Here is an 18970-nt window from a genome sequence, read left to right on the forward strand (position 1 = left end):
CACAGCTGCTCATCTGCACAAAAAGTAATACGAAAACATTTTATCTGTAATTCTAATGATAATTCAGCAAATATTGAATCTTTATTCAAAGTTGTGTTGTGTTTTTTTTTTTATTTTTTTTTTTATTTTTTTTAATTATTATTATTTATTCAGCAAACCATTCAAAACCATGTACAGTGTATCCATCTAATCTCTTTAGTTGACCTTTTTAGGAATACAGTTCTTAAACATATTTGTGCAGATACAAGTGTCTACATGTGTTTCTAATGTTTTCTACTAAATCATCCACATCAGCACTTGATCTGATGGAACCAGAAAACCTAGTTTTGCATTAAATTCCAAATCTAAAATAAGACAATGTTAGAAAGCTCTGATGATAAAGGTCATATATTCTCTCAGAAGCAAGTCTTTCGCAATGAGGTGGAGGTCTTTGCAACAAATGCTGATGAGCATGAGATTACATACTGTAATTTAAATGTGACTTGAACGTGCTCTCTCAAATGTAAGTTGGATTGTCAGTCAAAGAGATTAGGAGTATTCTTTCTCTCAAAGGCCTGTAAAATAGACTTTCTGATAAATACAAACACGCCTATCTAAGTAAAAATGAATGCAATTTAAAAATAAAATAAAATAAATAACAAAACATACACTCAACTACGCATATTGTTTTATTTCTTGTGGGCCCTTTAAGCAGTCTCTGAGCAAGTCTAATAGTATTCATATATTCTTTTTATTGAGTCTGTAATGACCTTACAGATTACCCTCATTATTTGCTGGAAAATCTATTAAAATAAGGTGACACTTTTCATGATGTTTCTGGATCCCAGTGCAACAGGGATCCAGCATTTTGAATGTAGAATGTACAGTAGGTTAAATCAAGTACTGTAACTACAGGAAAATGGTCCCTAACCTGTCATATCAGGTGTGTGTGCTACTCATGAACCCCTCTAGTGGGCGTTATTTGCCATACTGCAGGAATAGACGCAAAGATGGGCTTCTAAAAATTTTCTGAGGGTTAAGGCATGTCATTGGAATAGGCTCTTAGCACCTGCCTTAGCTCTCCTCAATCTGCAATAAACACCCTTAGAAGGGAACTGCCATAGCTCTCCTCAATAGTGTGCTTTTTGCCCTGCTGTAATTCTTTGCTTTATTAGGATAAAGAATGCTGTGGAAATACACTTTTCATCATTTCTTCTGCTAGTACATTTCTGCTTAGGTATGTAGTCAATTAAAAGTGAACAGCTTTGATTTGAAGTGTAGCTCAGATGTTTAATACTTTATCTAGTGTATATGATTATGCTATACTGATAATTGATGTACTGTATATAAGCGTGACTGCTGATTATATACAATGTACTCACATGCATCACATGTATTCCTACTTGACTGTAAGAGGTGAGCATACATAAGCTTCTATAACCCTGAAAGAAAGCACCTTTTTTTTTTAGGTCTAGGTATCTTTAGGTAAGAGTTTAGGTCTAAATCTAGATTTTATTTAATTTAATAAATGAAATAAAGTAGTGAAAATTATAGCTTTGGTAAGTCAGGGGATATTGATGCATTTACAATGTAAGACAAGTGTAATCCTAGCCAAGTGGATAGAAAGAGGTCATTAATGTTATTACATTAGGCCGCATGTAAACAACCTAATTTCAGTAAAATATTATAATGATAATTACAGTACAGTTGTTATAAAGCACATGATGCATTGTCCTTATAAGTCTGGTTATGTGACTCTGGTGCATGTTAATCTGATTTCTTGTCCTCATTAATGCTGTTTAAAGCACAGAGTGACTATGCACCTTATTTCTATGATAATGGGCCCAACAGTAACAACGGTAATATGGCATTGTTCAGTCTTTCAGAGGATATGCCAAAAGGTAAGTTGCTTTTTATTACGATTATTGTAAGATTTTTTATTTACATTCTAAACACACTAAATGGCTGAACACAATCTCTGCTCACTGACTTGTGTGTCCATGCCCATACCATCTGATTAAAAGACTACTGCTGTTTGATGTCACTTGTCTCCTCTAGCTAGCTGTAAATTGTATTAACATGGTGAGTGCTGTTTTCCAAAACATTCCAAGAGTACTGATATTTAGTATAACAGCACTGGAACGCTTTACTGCTTGTATCACTCCACTTGTCTGTGTACACAGCATTCCAGACAGGCCAACCTGGTCTCATGACAAGTTGCAATAATAGTGTAAGATGGCGAAATCATAATAAATCGTATGAGTTGGCATGTAAAAAAAGTTTGACTTTTACTCCCATAGAGAAAAATTAACAAACCAACGAATGCTGTTATAAAGTTTAACTCCTAACCCAAACATAAACCTAACCATATAGTCTAATACCTTCCCAAACCCTAAACCTAACCATGATTTTAAATGGAAAGCAACTTTTGTGTACCATGGAAGAAGAAAAAAATTAGGGGTTTGGAACAAGATGAGGGAAGGGTATTACAGGTTATTGACATAAGTCAGTCATTTGTATTGCATTAATAAGTATGGAATGAGTAACCAAATTTGTTCACAGATGTTTTTGTTTGGAGGCTTGCTAAAATGTGATGCCTGAAATTCTGTTTGTTAAATGGTTGTTATAAAAGCCAATTTGTACAATATCTTATGATTTCGCCATCTGATACAAATTATTACGTGTTGTCACAAGACTATGTTCGACAGGATGCTATTTTGTTAGCAGCACAAAAACATACAAAATAACTGGCCATATTGTGTCTAATATGTTTGTTCTACTTGATATTAACTTCTTGTCAATAAATGTTACTATATAAAAGCAATATCACACTTGCAGATGTGCCATTGTACTGCATGTCAGCATGGCTGTGATTACCTGTGGCTGAATGACAACCGTGCTGATATTCAGTACAGCAGCACTCTTGCTTGTGTGATATTGCCTAATTGTGTGAATTACTTAGCATAATAATAACTACTTGTACTGTATCTGTCAACTACAGGAACACAGATATATGTTCTAAATGGAACTGACCCAGAAGGTCAGCCAGTAAAATATTGGCTGACCTTTGAACCTGGATCCAAAGAATATTTTCGTGTTCATTCCAAATCTGGAGCAGTTAACTCTGATAGAGGAACTCGACAGAGAGGTAAATTTCAAATGTGCCAGTCTGAAGCCTTTTTCAATTTGCTGATAATGCAGTGTGAAACTACTTCTGTTTATCATCACAGGCACAAGATGAAATTGAGGTCCTTCTCAGTATCTCAGATGGCTTTAATAAAGTAAGTCTTGATTATTTACAAGCAGTCTTGTCCTGGTAATTGATTAATTGTTTAGTGATCTTTCTAATCTTTCTGATTCTCTGGTGTCATGTCAGGTAGTTGAAAAGGTTTCAGTGCTTGTAATGGATGCCAAAGATGAGAGACCACAGTTTCAGAACATGCCCTCCATCCTAGATGTGCCAGAGGTGAGGAATTGTGACTTGATGTCTCAGAGGCTCTTTGTTACTTTTGTTTTTCTTTATTATTCTTTATCAAGTCATTCAGGTAGTGTGCCCCTCTAGTATGTTTGGAAAGTGATCTGTACAAACAGGCTTTTTTGAAAATTGTGTATATTTTTGAAAATGTGCACAGAACACAACATCTGGGAGTATCATCTACAAAGTGCAAGCAGTGGACAGAGACACTGGCTCAGGGGGATCAGTAACCTACTTCCTCCAGGTAACTTATGGCATCCAGTTGCCTGAGACCATATATGAACTGAAAGTCATGGTTACATTTATGTATGACTTATAAACATTTGCCATTTTTACTTTCACCCTCTATTTTCACCCTTTTGTCCATAACTACTGTACTAAAGCCTTTGATAGAATAGCCATCAATGACATATGAAATCTTGTTAATCCAACCACAATGAGAAAAAATCTATAAATATATTTGAAACAGGACTTAATGTGATGGTGCTGTGTGGTTGTGCTGTTTGGGATAAATTACTGTCACAAGTGGAAGCTTAGCCGACAGCCTTACTCTGCAGAGGAGTGCCAGCAAATGTTGGACTATACCCCAGGGATGTAAGGGTTATATTGTTAATGAAACAGCTGGGTGTGAGTAGAATTGTAGTTCAGCGCATCTGGTCAGATGATTTTTGACCTGCCCCATTATGACACAGTATAGCTATTTCATCCCTTGATGACACATATATACATAGTTTACCTTGAACAACCCACAAATGCCAATAATATAATAATAACTATTACAATTAATATATTGCACAGAGCCAGAGTAAAAACTCCACTATTTGAGATTGCATTATATAGAGTTACATTAGAATCTCTGAATCTATATGTATAAGCTTTTAAAACATTGCCTTTTGTTTTGAAATCTAGGGCACTGAACCGAACACAAAGTTTGCCATTGACCACCATAGTGGCATGCTGAGGATAAAACCGGGTGAAGCCCTCGATTATGAGAAATCACGCATTTCATCACTGTGGTGGCAAAGGTGAGAGGGAGGAGTTTTGTTCTCCTTACTTTACTAATGAAAGATGAAAGCTTATTTTTCCCACTATATATATATATATATATATATATATAAAACCACCTGCTTAATATTGTGTAGGTTCCCCCTTGTGCCACCTAACAGCACCAATCCGCATATCAGAATAGCATTCTGAGATGATATTCTTCTCACCACAATTGTACAGAGGGGTTATTCGAGTTACCGTAGACTTTGTCAGTTCGAACGAGTCTGGCCATTCTCTGTTGACCTCTCTCATCAACAAGGCATTTCCATCCACAGAACTGCCGCTCACTGGATGTTTTTTATTTTTGGCACCATCCGGAGTAAATTCTAGAGACTGTTGTGTGTGAAAATCCCAGGAGATCGGCAGTTACAGAAATACTCAAACCAGCCCGCCTGGCACCAACAATAGGTCCAAATCACTGAGATCACATTTTTTCCCCATTCTGATGGTTGATGTGAACATTAACTGAAGCTCCTGTCTGCACTCCACTGCTGCCACGCGATTGGCTGATTAGATAATCACATTGATGATTGTTGGTGCCAGATGGGCTGGTTTGAGTTTTTATGTAACTGCTGATCTCCTGGGATTTTATATATATATATATATATATATATATATATATATATATATATATATAGATATATAGATATATATATTATATTTAGATTTATGCAAAAGCGACTTTGAATAATGCATTTCAAAATGCATTCATTGTATACATTTATCAGTTTGTGTGTTCCCTGGGAATCAAACCCATGATCTTGGCATTGCTAGGGCCATGCTCTACCAGTTGAACTACAGGAGTGCTACAGTATATACAGTACATAGACTGTAGTGTTAAAAAAACAAATTTTTATTTTATTTTTTTTTTATATGCAGTGTATTCATGATAGCAATAGGAAAAGTCTGCATAAATGGGCACAACACCTGGTTTCCAAAATCATAATGGGAGCTCCTGTTTAAACATTTTGTTTTCAGGATGGAGGTGGCAATTACAAGGGCAAGCAACAAGTGATGTCATCATCTGCCACTTTAACAATAAATGTAATTGACACTCAAGGCACTCCTCCTATGTTTGTCGGAACACCTTACTTTGGTTTTGTCTATGAAGTCTCCTCGCCTGTGAGTATTCAAGGTTTTCATATTAACACTGTACCATGTTTTCTTACCAATATGTTAGGGGGCCATTGTACATCATCAGTGTTATTGTGTTTTCAAAAAAGTCACAGGATACAAATATTTCAAGATTGGAGTGAATATTGTTAGTTAGGCCTAAATGTCCATTTATTTGTAATTTATTTCATTGTTTTGATGAGGTCTGTTTTATTCTTGTTTTATAGCAATATATTCCCAACTCCAGTTACCCCAAAATGGGGCCTCCACTGCTAACCGGACAAAATGTGTTAAATTGACAAATTCCCATTTCTAGAACACATTCAAATACCTTATCATCATATAACTACCCATTAACATACCCTATTGCTTTTATTTTGGCCAATGCTATAGCTTTCTCAGATATTTTTTTTTCAAGTATTTTGACAAACTGTCCAAACTGTCCTGTTCCAAGTATGAGATCTAATTTTGGCTACAGGGCTCTGAAATATTTACAGTTTTTGCCAAAGATGGAGACATGGAAAATCCAAATCCAATCATTTATTCAATAGACTCTGGTATGTATTATTTACTAATATGTTTTTTATAAAGTAATGGCTGGAAAAGTACAGAGTTTGAACAATATCGTTTCATTATAAAGTCATTCCTGGTGAATATTTTCATAGTGTTTTAACTAATTTGCCTTGGCACTCCACACCATTGGGTTTACAATTTATCAAACAATCTAAACAGGAGCAGATGGGGTTTTTGCCATCAATAAAACCAGTGGATGCATCACTCTGAAGGTGTACCCAAACCAACAAAGGAGAGAAATCTTTAATATAAATGTCAAGGTAAAATTCCTTTTTAGTTTGGTTCTATGTCCCGCTAATGTTGTCCTGCAATCAGATGTTTTGTTAGACATTACATCTCCCAATCTGTGACTTGAGACAGAGCTAACATTAAGCCAATTGCAGGAAAAAGCCAATTACTAAAACCCATCTCTGTCTATGGTATTTAGCTACATCTGCAAAAGCGTAATAAGCGTCTCCAATTACTCAAGTTAATCAATGCTGTGCTCATATTTCTGTGTTCGCTGGGCAACAATGGCTTTTAGAAACTGTTGGTTGGTGTTCATATTTTTAGTAGTATTAATAATCAGTGATTTCTTCAATTCTCAGGCTTCAGAGTTGGGTCCAGAGGGAAACCTTATGGACTTTGCTGTCACCACAGTAACCATTCAGATAGTGGATCTGAACAACCATCCACCCACATTCTTTGGAGAGAATGGACTACAGAACATGTTCGAGTTAACTATGTATGAGCATCCCTCAGAGGGAGAGGTCCTGAGGGGCTTGAGAATTACAGTCAATGATTCAGACCAGGTGGGTACCTCTCTACTTTCAGTTTTTACAGCAGTGAGTTACAAACTTTAAGTACTGTAGCTAAAATCAGTGCATGCAGATTTATGGACATTTAGAAGATTTAATTTCTTTGAATATACTATACATTTGTAAGAGATTCAATACAAGCTGATTAAGTATTAATGTATTTTATTTTATTGTATTTTTTTATTGCAGTGACAACCATTACTTAAAAAAGAACAAGATAAGACACTAAAGCATTAGTTTTATGCATCACTTCTGTGTAATCCATGTATGAGCAATGTTCAGCCATAATGATACAGACTCAAGTATGTTACATAAATGAAAAGAATGTGCCCAAACAAGCAGGCGGTCCCTTATAATCTTTTGTAACATTATGCAATAATTTTTCTAGTTATTCAGCATTTAGTCACATAGAATGGCCAAATTCATTACACAAATAAAGAGCACCATAATTGCACCATAATGCTATACTATTTTTATCATTCTAACAATAATTGTTTATCATCCATTTCAAGTTTTTGTTAATGCTGAACATTAGCTCTGTATTGGTAACATACATTTTATGTTTAATAAAATATGTTTTTAATGTATATTTGTTCTCAGGGAGCAGATGCAAAATTCCACCTTAGGCTGGTTGGCCCAGGTCGCATGTTACGAGTGGTCCCTCAAACTGTCCTAAACGAAGCCCAAGTCACCGTCCTTGTTGAGGATTCTGCTGCAATAGATTTTGAGAAATCACAATTCCTGACATTTAAGGTAATCTCTCAGAATTTTGTGGTTATTGTTTAAGAGGATTGCCAAATTAAGCTTTGATTTCAATTATACAGACACTGAGCGCTTTATTAGGAACAGGATGATCCTAATAAAGTGCCCGACGTGGTCTTCTGCTGTTGTAGCCCATCCTCCTCAAGGTTCGACATGTTGTGCATTCTGAGATGCTATTCTGCTCACTACAACTGTACAGAGTGGTTATCTGAGTTACCGTAGCCTTTCTGTCAGCTCAAACCAGTCTGGCCATTCTCCGTTGACCTCTCTCATCAACAAGGCACTTCCATCTGCAGAACTGCCGCTCACTGGATGTTTTTTGTTTTTGGCACCATTCTGAGTAAACTCTAGAGACTGTTGTGTGTGAAATCCCAGGATATCAGCAGTTACAGAAATACTCAAACCAGCCTGTCCGGCACCAACAATCATGCCAAGGTCGAAAGAGCTGAGATTGCATTTTTTTCCCCCATTATGATGGTTAATGTGAACATTAAATGAAGCTCCTGACCATTATCTGCATGATTTTATGCATTGCACTGCTGCCACATGATTGGCTGATTAGATCATCGCATGAATAAGTAGGTGTACAGGTGTCCCTAATAAAGTGGTCAGTGAGTGTATGTGGTCAGTCTTGAATATATGAACAAATAGTGAATTAATTGTTTCAGAAGAACATGCATAGTTGATGTTATCCTTCCATTTGACTTTAAAGCTGCAATACACTATAGAATGTTATAGGGTCATTCTCAGGAAACTGTGCCGATTTTCAATAGCCAATTCTTAAGCTATTATCCCTAGTCCTTTTCTGTAGAAAAAACAAATATCACTATATGATTTTTTTTATTTTTTATAAAAAGATTTAGAATATTGAGTTTGACGAGGCCAACATGTAAACAAGAGGCAGAAGTTTAAACATAATTAGACTGAAAAGAAACTTACCCCCTATTTGAACCATGTGGTCAAAAATGTTTATGATCTAACTTCCTTAAATTGATGTCAGACATTTTTTTAAGGGGTCACATAACAAGGTTGAACAGAATGCAAGGGAAAAAGACAAATTCTGCATTTTTTCAGAAAATGCATTAAGCATTTTCAATTAATAATTAAAAAATAGAACAATTTAGATTTGTATACTTTATATCAAATTGAATGATGATGAATGAAAGATAAACATTAAAAAATATAATTATATTTGCATTACATGCCAAAGAGTTTTGAACTAAGTTCAGTAACTTGTTAATTATATCAGTAGTAAAACACAAAAAGGGGTACAAATAGCCTGAGAATGAGCTTACACTTTATAATTCTAGCGGTGCTACTGATAAATGAGACTCTCTTCATGTAGGACTTCAATAATCACTTATATGTATTCTATATGTTGCCAATGATACAAATTTGTTATGCTCATTGTTTCCAGCTCCTAGCTGTGGAGATTGACACACCTGAGAGATTCAGTGCCACAGCAGACGTCATCATTCATCTTCTAGACACTAATGATAATGCCCCAAAATTCACCTCTGATTTTTACATTGCCCGGATTCCAGAGAACTGACCTGGAGGCTCCAATGTTGTGTCGGTGACAGTGAGTACAGAACACTCTATAGACATTAGGGGAAAAAAACAAGAAGATTAACATGTTTGTCATCCACTCAAGGGTGTGCTGTAACCATTTTGAAAAAAAAAGAAAAAAAAGACAAAGCATTAATTATCTAAATATAACATTTGAGGGGTTGGATTAGAATCCAAAATCATGCTCAGTATGTGAATGCTTACTAAACAGTCTATCATACGGTAAGCTGCCAGATGGCTATCGTTTTCATTCAGTTGTGTAACACCAAAACCACAGATTTGATTTTTGTACTTTGCACAATAGCGTCAGTAATACCACCTGTTGTGGTCATATCATTAGACCATTGACTCTGTGTGATGGCAATTACATCAGATATATCTTTTTGCTCAACAAAACCATGATCCTTTTTTAAATGAACAAATGCATCACATTGAATACATTATTTACTATCATCGGAAATATAGATCTGAATGCCCACAGTTATTCTCCAAATTTAACCAGTATGCAGGCATGATACTAAACTTATCTCTGTCCTACTGGGGTCTCAACCTCTGTCCCATTCCACCCCTCATCAGTGGATAGAGTGGTTGAACCCTCTTGAGATAAACTCTCAGCCTGCGTAAACAAGCATTTGCCTCACAGGGCTGTTTCCGGGCAACAATCTGCTAAATGACCAGCCTGACATAAAACATGCTACAACCATGAATACAAGGCAAATAATGGTGTAGTGTGATTAACAAATCCCCCCATTTCTTTTAATGATGTTTCTGTTTGCTCAAAATGTCATCTGTTATGTTACGTTTATGTTGGCTACAGCGCTATGTATTCAGCATTAATGAGAATATTTGGAAACAGTTGCCAAGTTTATGACTTTTGCTTTTACCAATCTTCTTATGCTCTCCGCAGGCCACAGATCCTGATTCTGGTCTTTGGGGTGTGGTCAAATACTCCATCTATGGCTCAGGAACAGACCTGTGAGTAACATTACTCTGGCCAGACTTCATTTTCTTCTTTTTATCTCCTGCTTACCCTTCCTCTTGTTATTATACTACCTGTGATCATTTGAAAAGCTTGAGTGCTGTAGAGATCCTACTGGTGCAATGCCAGCCGACTGGAATAAGCCACATGAAAGAAGAAAAAAAACTGTCGCTTATGCAACATCATTAGCGGCAAAACACAGACTATTTAGTGAATGAGAGCTGTGGAGGGATGTGCCTACAGTAAGCTCACCTCGATTCATCTCACACTGGTGCGTTCCAGTCACATGCAGCCTACAAATACTAAAGACCTTGAATACCATATAAACAGATAAATATTTGACTATTTTTATAATTAGAATAGTAATAATAATAATAATAATATCCTTAAAATAACAAAAATATTCTTAAAACAGTATACACTCTGAGCGCTTTATTAGGAACACCCGTACACCTACTTATTCGTGCGAATATCTAATCAGCCAATCACTATGCATAGTGCCATTGCACTATACATTGCAGCAGTGCAATGCATAAAATCATGCAGATATGGGTCAGGAGCTTCAGTTAATGTTCACATCAACCATCAGAATGGGTAAAAAAATTTGATCTCTGTGATTTAGACCGTAGCATGATTTTTGGTGCCAGACGGGCTGGTTTGAGTATTTCTGTAACTGCTGATCTCCTGGGATTTTCACGCACAACAGACTCTAGAGTTTACACCGAATGGTGCAAAAAACAATAAACATCCAGTGAGTGGCAGTTCTGCAGACAGAAACACCTTGTTGATGAGAGAGGTCAATGGAGAATGGCCAGACAGGTTTGAACTGACAGAAAGGCTACAGTAATTCGAATAACCAAACAATTGTAGTGAGCAGAATAGCATCTCAGAATGCACAATATGTCGAACCTTGAGCCAGATGGGCTACAACAGCAAAAGACCACGTCGGGCACTTTATTAGGACCATAGTGTTCCAAATAAAGTGCTCAGTGAGTGTACTTTACATGAAAAGCACAATTGTGTGAGGTAATAATGAATTGTGTTTATTTTATTTTTTATTTTTATTTTTTTACCACATTGGCAAATTGATTTTTCTTGTTTTAAGCATAAATATCACTAAATTGTATTAGATTTATGCATAAAACAAGAAAAAAATGACAATTGGGGTTAGAAAATAAACTTAATTTAATATATGTTCTCTGAAAATAATATCTTAATTTCTCAATCTTGTTTTTCAAGTTATTTTTTCTTATTTAAAGGATATTTAGATATTTTTACTGGAAAACTAGACAGAAATACTGATTAAGAAAATACTTTTTGCAGTGTAATAATAATAATAGCAATGATTATTATAATGATTGTTGTTGTTGTAAAAACACTTTTTTACTATCAGTAACTTCAGAATTTCATGTTGTTTTAAGATTTAGCTTTCTGACTCTGACTGCTTTATGATAAATTCACTTGAGACTAGCTGTACCCAAGAGGATCTGATTTTATTTTCATTTATTAGATTCCAAAGGCAGAGCACAATCTTGGAACATAGTTCAATCCTGCCGCTGTTCTCAGCACTTAATTCAGTAAAGCTGTGTCCAACTCTAATCTTCTTAAAACCATAGAGATAGATTCATGATCACTTTTAGTAAAATATTTGTATATTATGTTGAGCAGAAAAACACAAATATAAACCATAATATTGTACTGTATAGTAAGTGGTGGCTAGTTGGCAGAACATGCATGTTAAATCTTTTTTTTTTTTTTTTTTTTTTAACTGCATGCTCTTGTTTATTGTAATGTTTACAATCAGTTAATTTGGATGAAAAACAAATTCTCACTTACTATTTAATGTAATAATTCACAATAATTTAATTTGGGTGAAAAACACATATACTGACTGCTACATATTCTCGGTCACTGTAATTCTAAAATTCACATTTGCAAAACATTTGTCACCTTTTGCATGCTTCCTGTAACTTCAGTGTATCCACTACTAAATGCAAAACACATATTCTCACTAATTGCATGCTCTCGTTTAGTGTAATGCTTTCGGATGATCTCATAAATTTGGCCAGGATTGATCGGGGCTCGCTCGATTTCCAATTTATGGCCTGTTATGTTGAGCAGACTCGGGAAAAGCTCTTCCAGGAATTTCACCATATCTCTGCCCTCCTTGTGTTCAGGAATTCCAACAATTCGAACATTATTCCTGCGGCTTCTATTCTCAAGATCTTCAAGCTTTTCAAAGAGATGTTCCAAATCAACTTTGGTCGCGGGCGGATTAGCGGTTAATTCCCTCTCTGAAGACTCCAGACAATCGATTCGTCTCTCAACATCAGTCACTCTTGTAACTAACTCAGAGAATTTTATTTCCATTGCCATAATCGATCGACGTATTACAGCGAGATCCTGCAAGTCAGCAAGAACCTTCGTCAGCATCACCGACATGTTGGACAACTGACGCTGAATCTCCTCTCCCGCTGCACCATCCAAATCGAGTCCCCAGTCTGTAGGCCTGTCGGGCTTTCATCCTGAACATGTAAGTGTCTTTTAATGTCTCCAGAGCCCGAGGATTTTGACTTCTTTGCCATGTTTTGCCTCAAAGAGCAAATGTGTAACTGGGTGTATCAAATTTCACCAGATAACATGAAAATAATTAAAAATTTAGCAAGGTGCGCAGAACTCGTTGCTCACACGTCTGCTTCTTGCATGGCATCACGTGACCCTCCCCATGCATGTTAAATCTTTGCGGTAAGCTCTCTTTCTAAGTCTCTTGATTTTCACACTTTTTTGAAAACTCTCATTTTGAAGGTTGAGTGAGTGATGAACGTAGGATCTTTTTTCTCTGTTTATGCCAGACAGACCACACAGCCTGTAAGACATGTTAACACCAGTTTATGTCTGTTGTTTTATTTAACCAGCAGAACTCCTAAGTTGTCAGTATGCAGTCATACAGTACATAGTTTCATTCAATAGTGCATGTCATGTGATCCTAAGTAATTAAATAATATCCAATGAACTGCTAACTTAGACTAATAACAGAACTGATAAACTACAAAATGGAATTTCTAGAGCAGTGCAATCTACTGCAAAACAAATAGTTACCTTGGCCTTCATCTAGGTTAATTGGCTAACGGGATTTGGGAAGGAAATCGACTCTTCTCTTGCTCATGTAACAGTCCCAATAAAGGTGCAGTGTGTAATTTTGTTTCCAAACGGCTTTCCCAAACACTTCTCCCATATTCCACTGTTGCTACCATAACAAATTACCGTGAATAGTTTTCAAATGGACAGAGAACCACTGACCCCCTTACACAGTGTTCTGAAAGCTTTAAATCATGTTAGCGTCTCCCTGTACAACAAGCCCTGTGTAGTCCTGATTTTCCCCACGAAACTCATTTCCTGTCTTGTATATTAATACGCAGGTTTCTCATTCAGCCTGATTCTGGAATCATCTACACTCAGCCCTGGGCCAGTCTGGACGCTGAGGTAAAGTCCAAGTATAACTTCTATGTGAAGGCCGAAGACACTGAGGGAAAATACAGTCTTGCAGAGGTCTTTGTTAACATTCTGGATCTCAATGACCATCCACCAGCATTTAATTAAAACTCTCTAGAGAAGACAATGGTGGTTGGTGCACCAGTGAGAATAGAGGTTAGCGGTTATTTTAAAAACTCTTGGGATTTTTATTATTCTGAATAAAATTTTGAAAGTTGGGAATTTGCTTTGTTTGATGATGTTTAGGCAATTGATGATGATGCAGAGAAGCCCAACAATGTAATTGAATACTCCATCATGAAAGCCGACCCAGACAACATATTTAACATTGATGCAGACACAGGAAAAATAAAGCTGAAGCCGTACATCAAGTCCATGGACATAGTCCAGAACATCTCCAATCAGAAAGACTGTACCTGGTCTGTCGTGGTTCAGGCCAAAGACAGAGGTTCTCCTTTCTTCAGCACCACCACTTTTGTTAAGATCGATATCACAGAAGTGGTAAGTGTTTTTTTGTTTTGTTTTTTTTTTTTTTGCTTGTGTTTTCTGATAATCCCATTATTTTATATGTGAAAGCAATAATATTGTTTATTTACATGCAAAACAAGTACTGAAACCAAAATTAAAGGTTTCTCCGGTTAACAGGGTTTTCGAGACCATTTAAACATATATGCATTTTGACAGTCAAATTATTGTTTGTGTAAGCCAGAAAAGCTATCCGCATTTAGTATCTCTTAAATGTATTTGAAATCAGTGAACTGCAGGATTTACACAAATAATTGTTAAGAGAAAATCTGAATCATGCTCATGGAAATGTTACATTTGTACATTTCAGTTGACCTAATCTTATCTGTCAAACCAAATATCATATACCTAATCACCAAGGTGATAGAAATATGTTTGTTATTGTGTGCTTTACAGATCAAATCCAGAATGATTTCATACTTCTTGAGTCTAAGAACTCGGCCCTGGACTGTTTTTGGCATTTGTTTGAGCATTGTAGCCTTCGCCATCTGTCTGACAATTTTCATATCCACCATAATTTACTGGAACGCCGTGAAAAAGTCCCGGGTCCAGCCAAGGGGCAAGATCAGAAAGATTATTATTAGAAGGCCCTGACCATGAGACACTTTCACAAGTGTGTGAACTTTTTTTTTAATTGACACCAACCCCAATGGTTAGCTTGTCTTTTATTTTTTCATCTTTCATATAATCTTTTTTAAAGGCAAGTTGAAGTGTCTGTAAAAGAGTACACAAGAACAGTTAAAATAAGATCATTCATACACATGGATATTTATTCAAAACAACACCTAAATCTTATCTTTTATTCTGAGCTTAATTTACTCCAAACAATTGCCCGGTTCTCCATTGAGCCTAAATCATATATTTCAACCGAAAGTCTTGAGGCTTCATGGTCTTAATTCTGTGTGCCCCATTCAACCCTTCTGATCTTGTCTTACTGTGCAACCAGACTCTATTATAGCACTTAAACTCATCTCTCAGCTTCAAATAGTTTGGCCAAATCAACTGTTAAAAATTTCTTCTCAGCTGCTGAGATGCCATGCAGTCACACTGTATATATTCTGATTTGCCCTATGAGATTTACAGTATACTATAGTGTGGTCCCACATGATATGTACATAAATTCAAAACAATTATGCTGTGTTGACTGCAGTTGGCCTTTCTGGGAGTTGAGTTGTTTACAGACCTCAACTTTACTATGTGTTTCTGGCCAATTAGCAATAGGCCTATAAAATCCTTGAGTCCCATGGACTTGATTTCTCTTTGTGCTCTTTTACAGACTCAAATCAGTGGACCTTTGGCATCCTTTTTAATGAAAAGTAGGGAAAATCCCATGCAAATCTTAGGCTTGATCGCTGGTGTCATTATGATCGTGGTTTTTGTAACAGTCTTGATCTCTACTGTAATATACATGAGAAATATAAAGTTCAACAAGATCCTACCTTTCCATCGATTCATAAGGAGGAAACGTAAACATCAGAGACAAGGGAACTTCCAGCAACCGTTTATAGAGGAAAGTCCTGGAGATAAGTTCAGAGAGAGGGAACTGGAGTTCCCTACAGTAAAGAATGTCAACTGTAACAATAACATCAAAGTGTGTACTCATCATCGAGCCCCTCCATCACTTCCTAATGCCCCGGTCTTACCCACGCCATTGCCAAGTCACTACAGACGAAGGGACTGGGAGTGGACAATACCTACAATTTCTGCCTTGGTGGCCTCCAAGTCGAAAAAAAGGGGCAAAGACAATCCTGTAAATACAGCATTGGTTTCTGAGCTCAAACTTAGACTGGAACAGAAAAATGTGGCTAACCGATACTGATTATCTGAGCTCATGACTGTATTGGTGAAATGAAAATATACCAGTGTTCAATGGAGACAAGTGAAGACGTGTCCTTCTGCTAGTTGTTGGATGTGTTTCTCCTGACCAAGAAGATTTGTTTAAGTAATGACCATGAGGACAAGATCTCAGCAGGCACGGGCCTCTTCTGCCAACTCTGCTACTTACTGCAACCTTTCTAATGCAAACAGAGTTCAGTTGGGGCTGCGGGTTGGCCCTGAGGGGGAGTGTCAACATGGCACCAAGGCTACGCCCTGCAAATCAGCATGCTGTCACACTGTATACTCTTCTGGATGTAAAATACTTGTTTCACTCTTGTTGCTTCATGTTCATTTCTCCATCTGTGGTTACTTTACATACAAGTGCAATAAAATGGTTCCACAGAGATTAGTCATACATGGAAAAAAAAATACTTTTTTTCTTCATAATTGTAATTTTTACTCACTATATGGTTTTTAAAAGGGAACAGGGAATAAATGCTTTCTGGATCGTATACTGTATAATACCTTACAGAACTTTAATGAAACTTTATAATTCCAAATTGTTTACAGAGATGCTTTACAGGACATTCTATTTGACAAACACTTTACAAACCCAGATGACTGATCTGAAAATCACATAAAATCCAAAATTATATTTAGTGGTAGGCTGACCCTAGAAAATGTCAAGACTAAATATTAATCAGTTGTTAATCAGTTTTAACTGATTAATCAAATTTACTGTATACCAGTAAATAGTTGCATAACCTCCTATCCTTCAATTTATCACATTGAGGTTATCCACAGTTATATCCTGTTCATATGTTTTAATAATTTAACATACATTTTCCGTCTTCATTCAGTTTAGTGTTGAATGATAATTGATTCTCGGAATGGATGTTTATATTAACTCTTTTTGTAAATAAATGCATATTTCATGCACATTTTGTCATTCGATTCATTTGGAGACATCAGCATTAAGTTGCTTTTTGTCTTACGGACTAGAAACTGCTTTGAATATCAACTCATGACCTTTTTTTCTTTTACATTTTTATGTGCTGGATTGAGGAAAATTTCAATATGTCAATTGTTACGGTATACTGTATCGTCTTTAATGCCATGCCTCATATGGTCTGACTGTGCATTGGTGACCTAAATCTTTTTTTCTGTGCTTATTGAAAATACAGATGCTGTTTTAGATCATTTTAAATACAGATGTATGTTCAAAATGCGCATGTTTGTTATGAGTGATGTGACACAAAGTAAAATCTCATCTATTTCAGAAACTGCTTACACTATGTGAAGCTATGGTTTAGTTTGCTTTTGCTGTCGTGTCATGTGCTTGATCTTTTTGGGCTTAGCACCAAGCTCAGATTTGGTGCACACATTAACATTTTTAAGACAAGATATGAGTTTGCTCCATCACTATGGCTTTCCTAAATCTTCTCTAAACACAAACAGTGCTCAAGTATAAAGGCTACACGAATAAAATTATAAGTCCAACGGACTCCAGTGAATGCTTTTCAGAATTGGTAATGTTTATGACACTCTTTCAAGCACCCCTGCACAGGAGGCAAAAATATGTGATGAGGAACGTTCTGGTTTCAGATAGTAAAAGCAGCACTGGGGGTAAAAGCACAAATGGCATGGAATTATACCCTGTAGGAAGCAAGTAGGATTACTGTTTTTTTTTAGAGAGGATTACAAACTTGCAAAGTGCACTGATTCACAAGGATAAAAGAAAAACGCAACATCCAAACCAAGATGTGTACATGTTTATTTTGGGCTTTGACTGGTTTACTTTGGAAACCTCTGTATGAGGTCACAGAGCTCTGGACCAAAAAATTTAAATAAAATCAGTCCTGAACTGATGGTACGATCACAACACTTTCAAAGTTTATATGGGATTTTGATTGGGAGCTTTATTTATCCTTCAAGAACATCAGAAACATGGTACAAACAAAATAATTGTGTTTAAGGGGTTCTGTTTCACTGACATAAATAGGTCTTACTTTGTTATTGCGAATGTGTCTTTACACATTCTTTTGCAGGTAACTCTTTCAATTGCACTGTGATCCAGAACATTTGACAACAGATAAAGAAGGCACATCAGCCTAAAGTGACAGCTGTGCCAAACTAGTGTTAAATAGATAATTCTCTTTGACATGTTGTTTTGTGTCACAGTGGAATGAGGGTAGTTGAGAAGGAGCCAATGGACTTAGTTATATGGCTATGCGCTCCTAATTCCCTCTATCACATCAAATGATCAATAACATGACTCTTTCAACATTCTACTCAACCATCTGCCTTTGTTGATCATTACAGAGATCACTAAAATCCATCTGCTCAGCTTTTCCTATTATTATTTTAATGGTCACACAAACAATGCCAACTCAAAAGTTAAAATCAATCGACAATCTATGCGTATAATATATATATATATATATATATATATATATATATATATATATATATATATATATATATATATATATATATATAAACTGAAAAATTTTTTACACAGATGTTCAGTAATAATCATGAATTTACTGATTCATGTAGATTGCACCTTTATATTTTACATGTCACTTATTCAAAATAACTATTAAAAAGGCGTCCATGTTGATAGAATTTGATTTGTTTTGTTTTTTTTTTTGTTTTGTTTGTTTGTTTTTTTTTTTTTTTTGTAGATATAAACTCAGCAAAAAAAGAAATGTCCCTTTTTCAGGACACTGTATTTTAAAGATAATTTTGTAAAAATCCAAATAACTTTACAAATCTTTATTGTAAAGGGTTTAAACAATGTTTTCCATGCTTGTTCAACGAACCATAAACATTTAAAGA

At 35.9% G+C, this 18970-nt stretch overlaps 1 pseudogene; it reads left to right on the top strand.

The window, feature by feature from the left end:
- Positions 1-898: 898 nt before the first annotated feature.
- Positions 899-17109, top strand: LOC127411703 (cadherin-related family member 1-like; annotated as a pseudogene).
- Positions 17110-18970: the final 1861 nt, after the last annotated feature.

The sequence above is a fragment of the Myxocyprinus asiaticus genome, chromosome 21, assembly GCF_019703515.2.
Source record: "Myxocyprinus asiaticus isolate MX2 ecotype Aquarium Trade chromosome 21, UBuf_Myxa_2, whole genome shotgun sequence".
Classification (NCBI taxonomy): Eukaryota; Metazoa; Chordata; class Actinopteri; order Cypriniformes; family Catostomidae; genus Myxocyprinus; species Myxocyprinus asiaticus.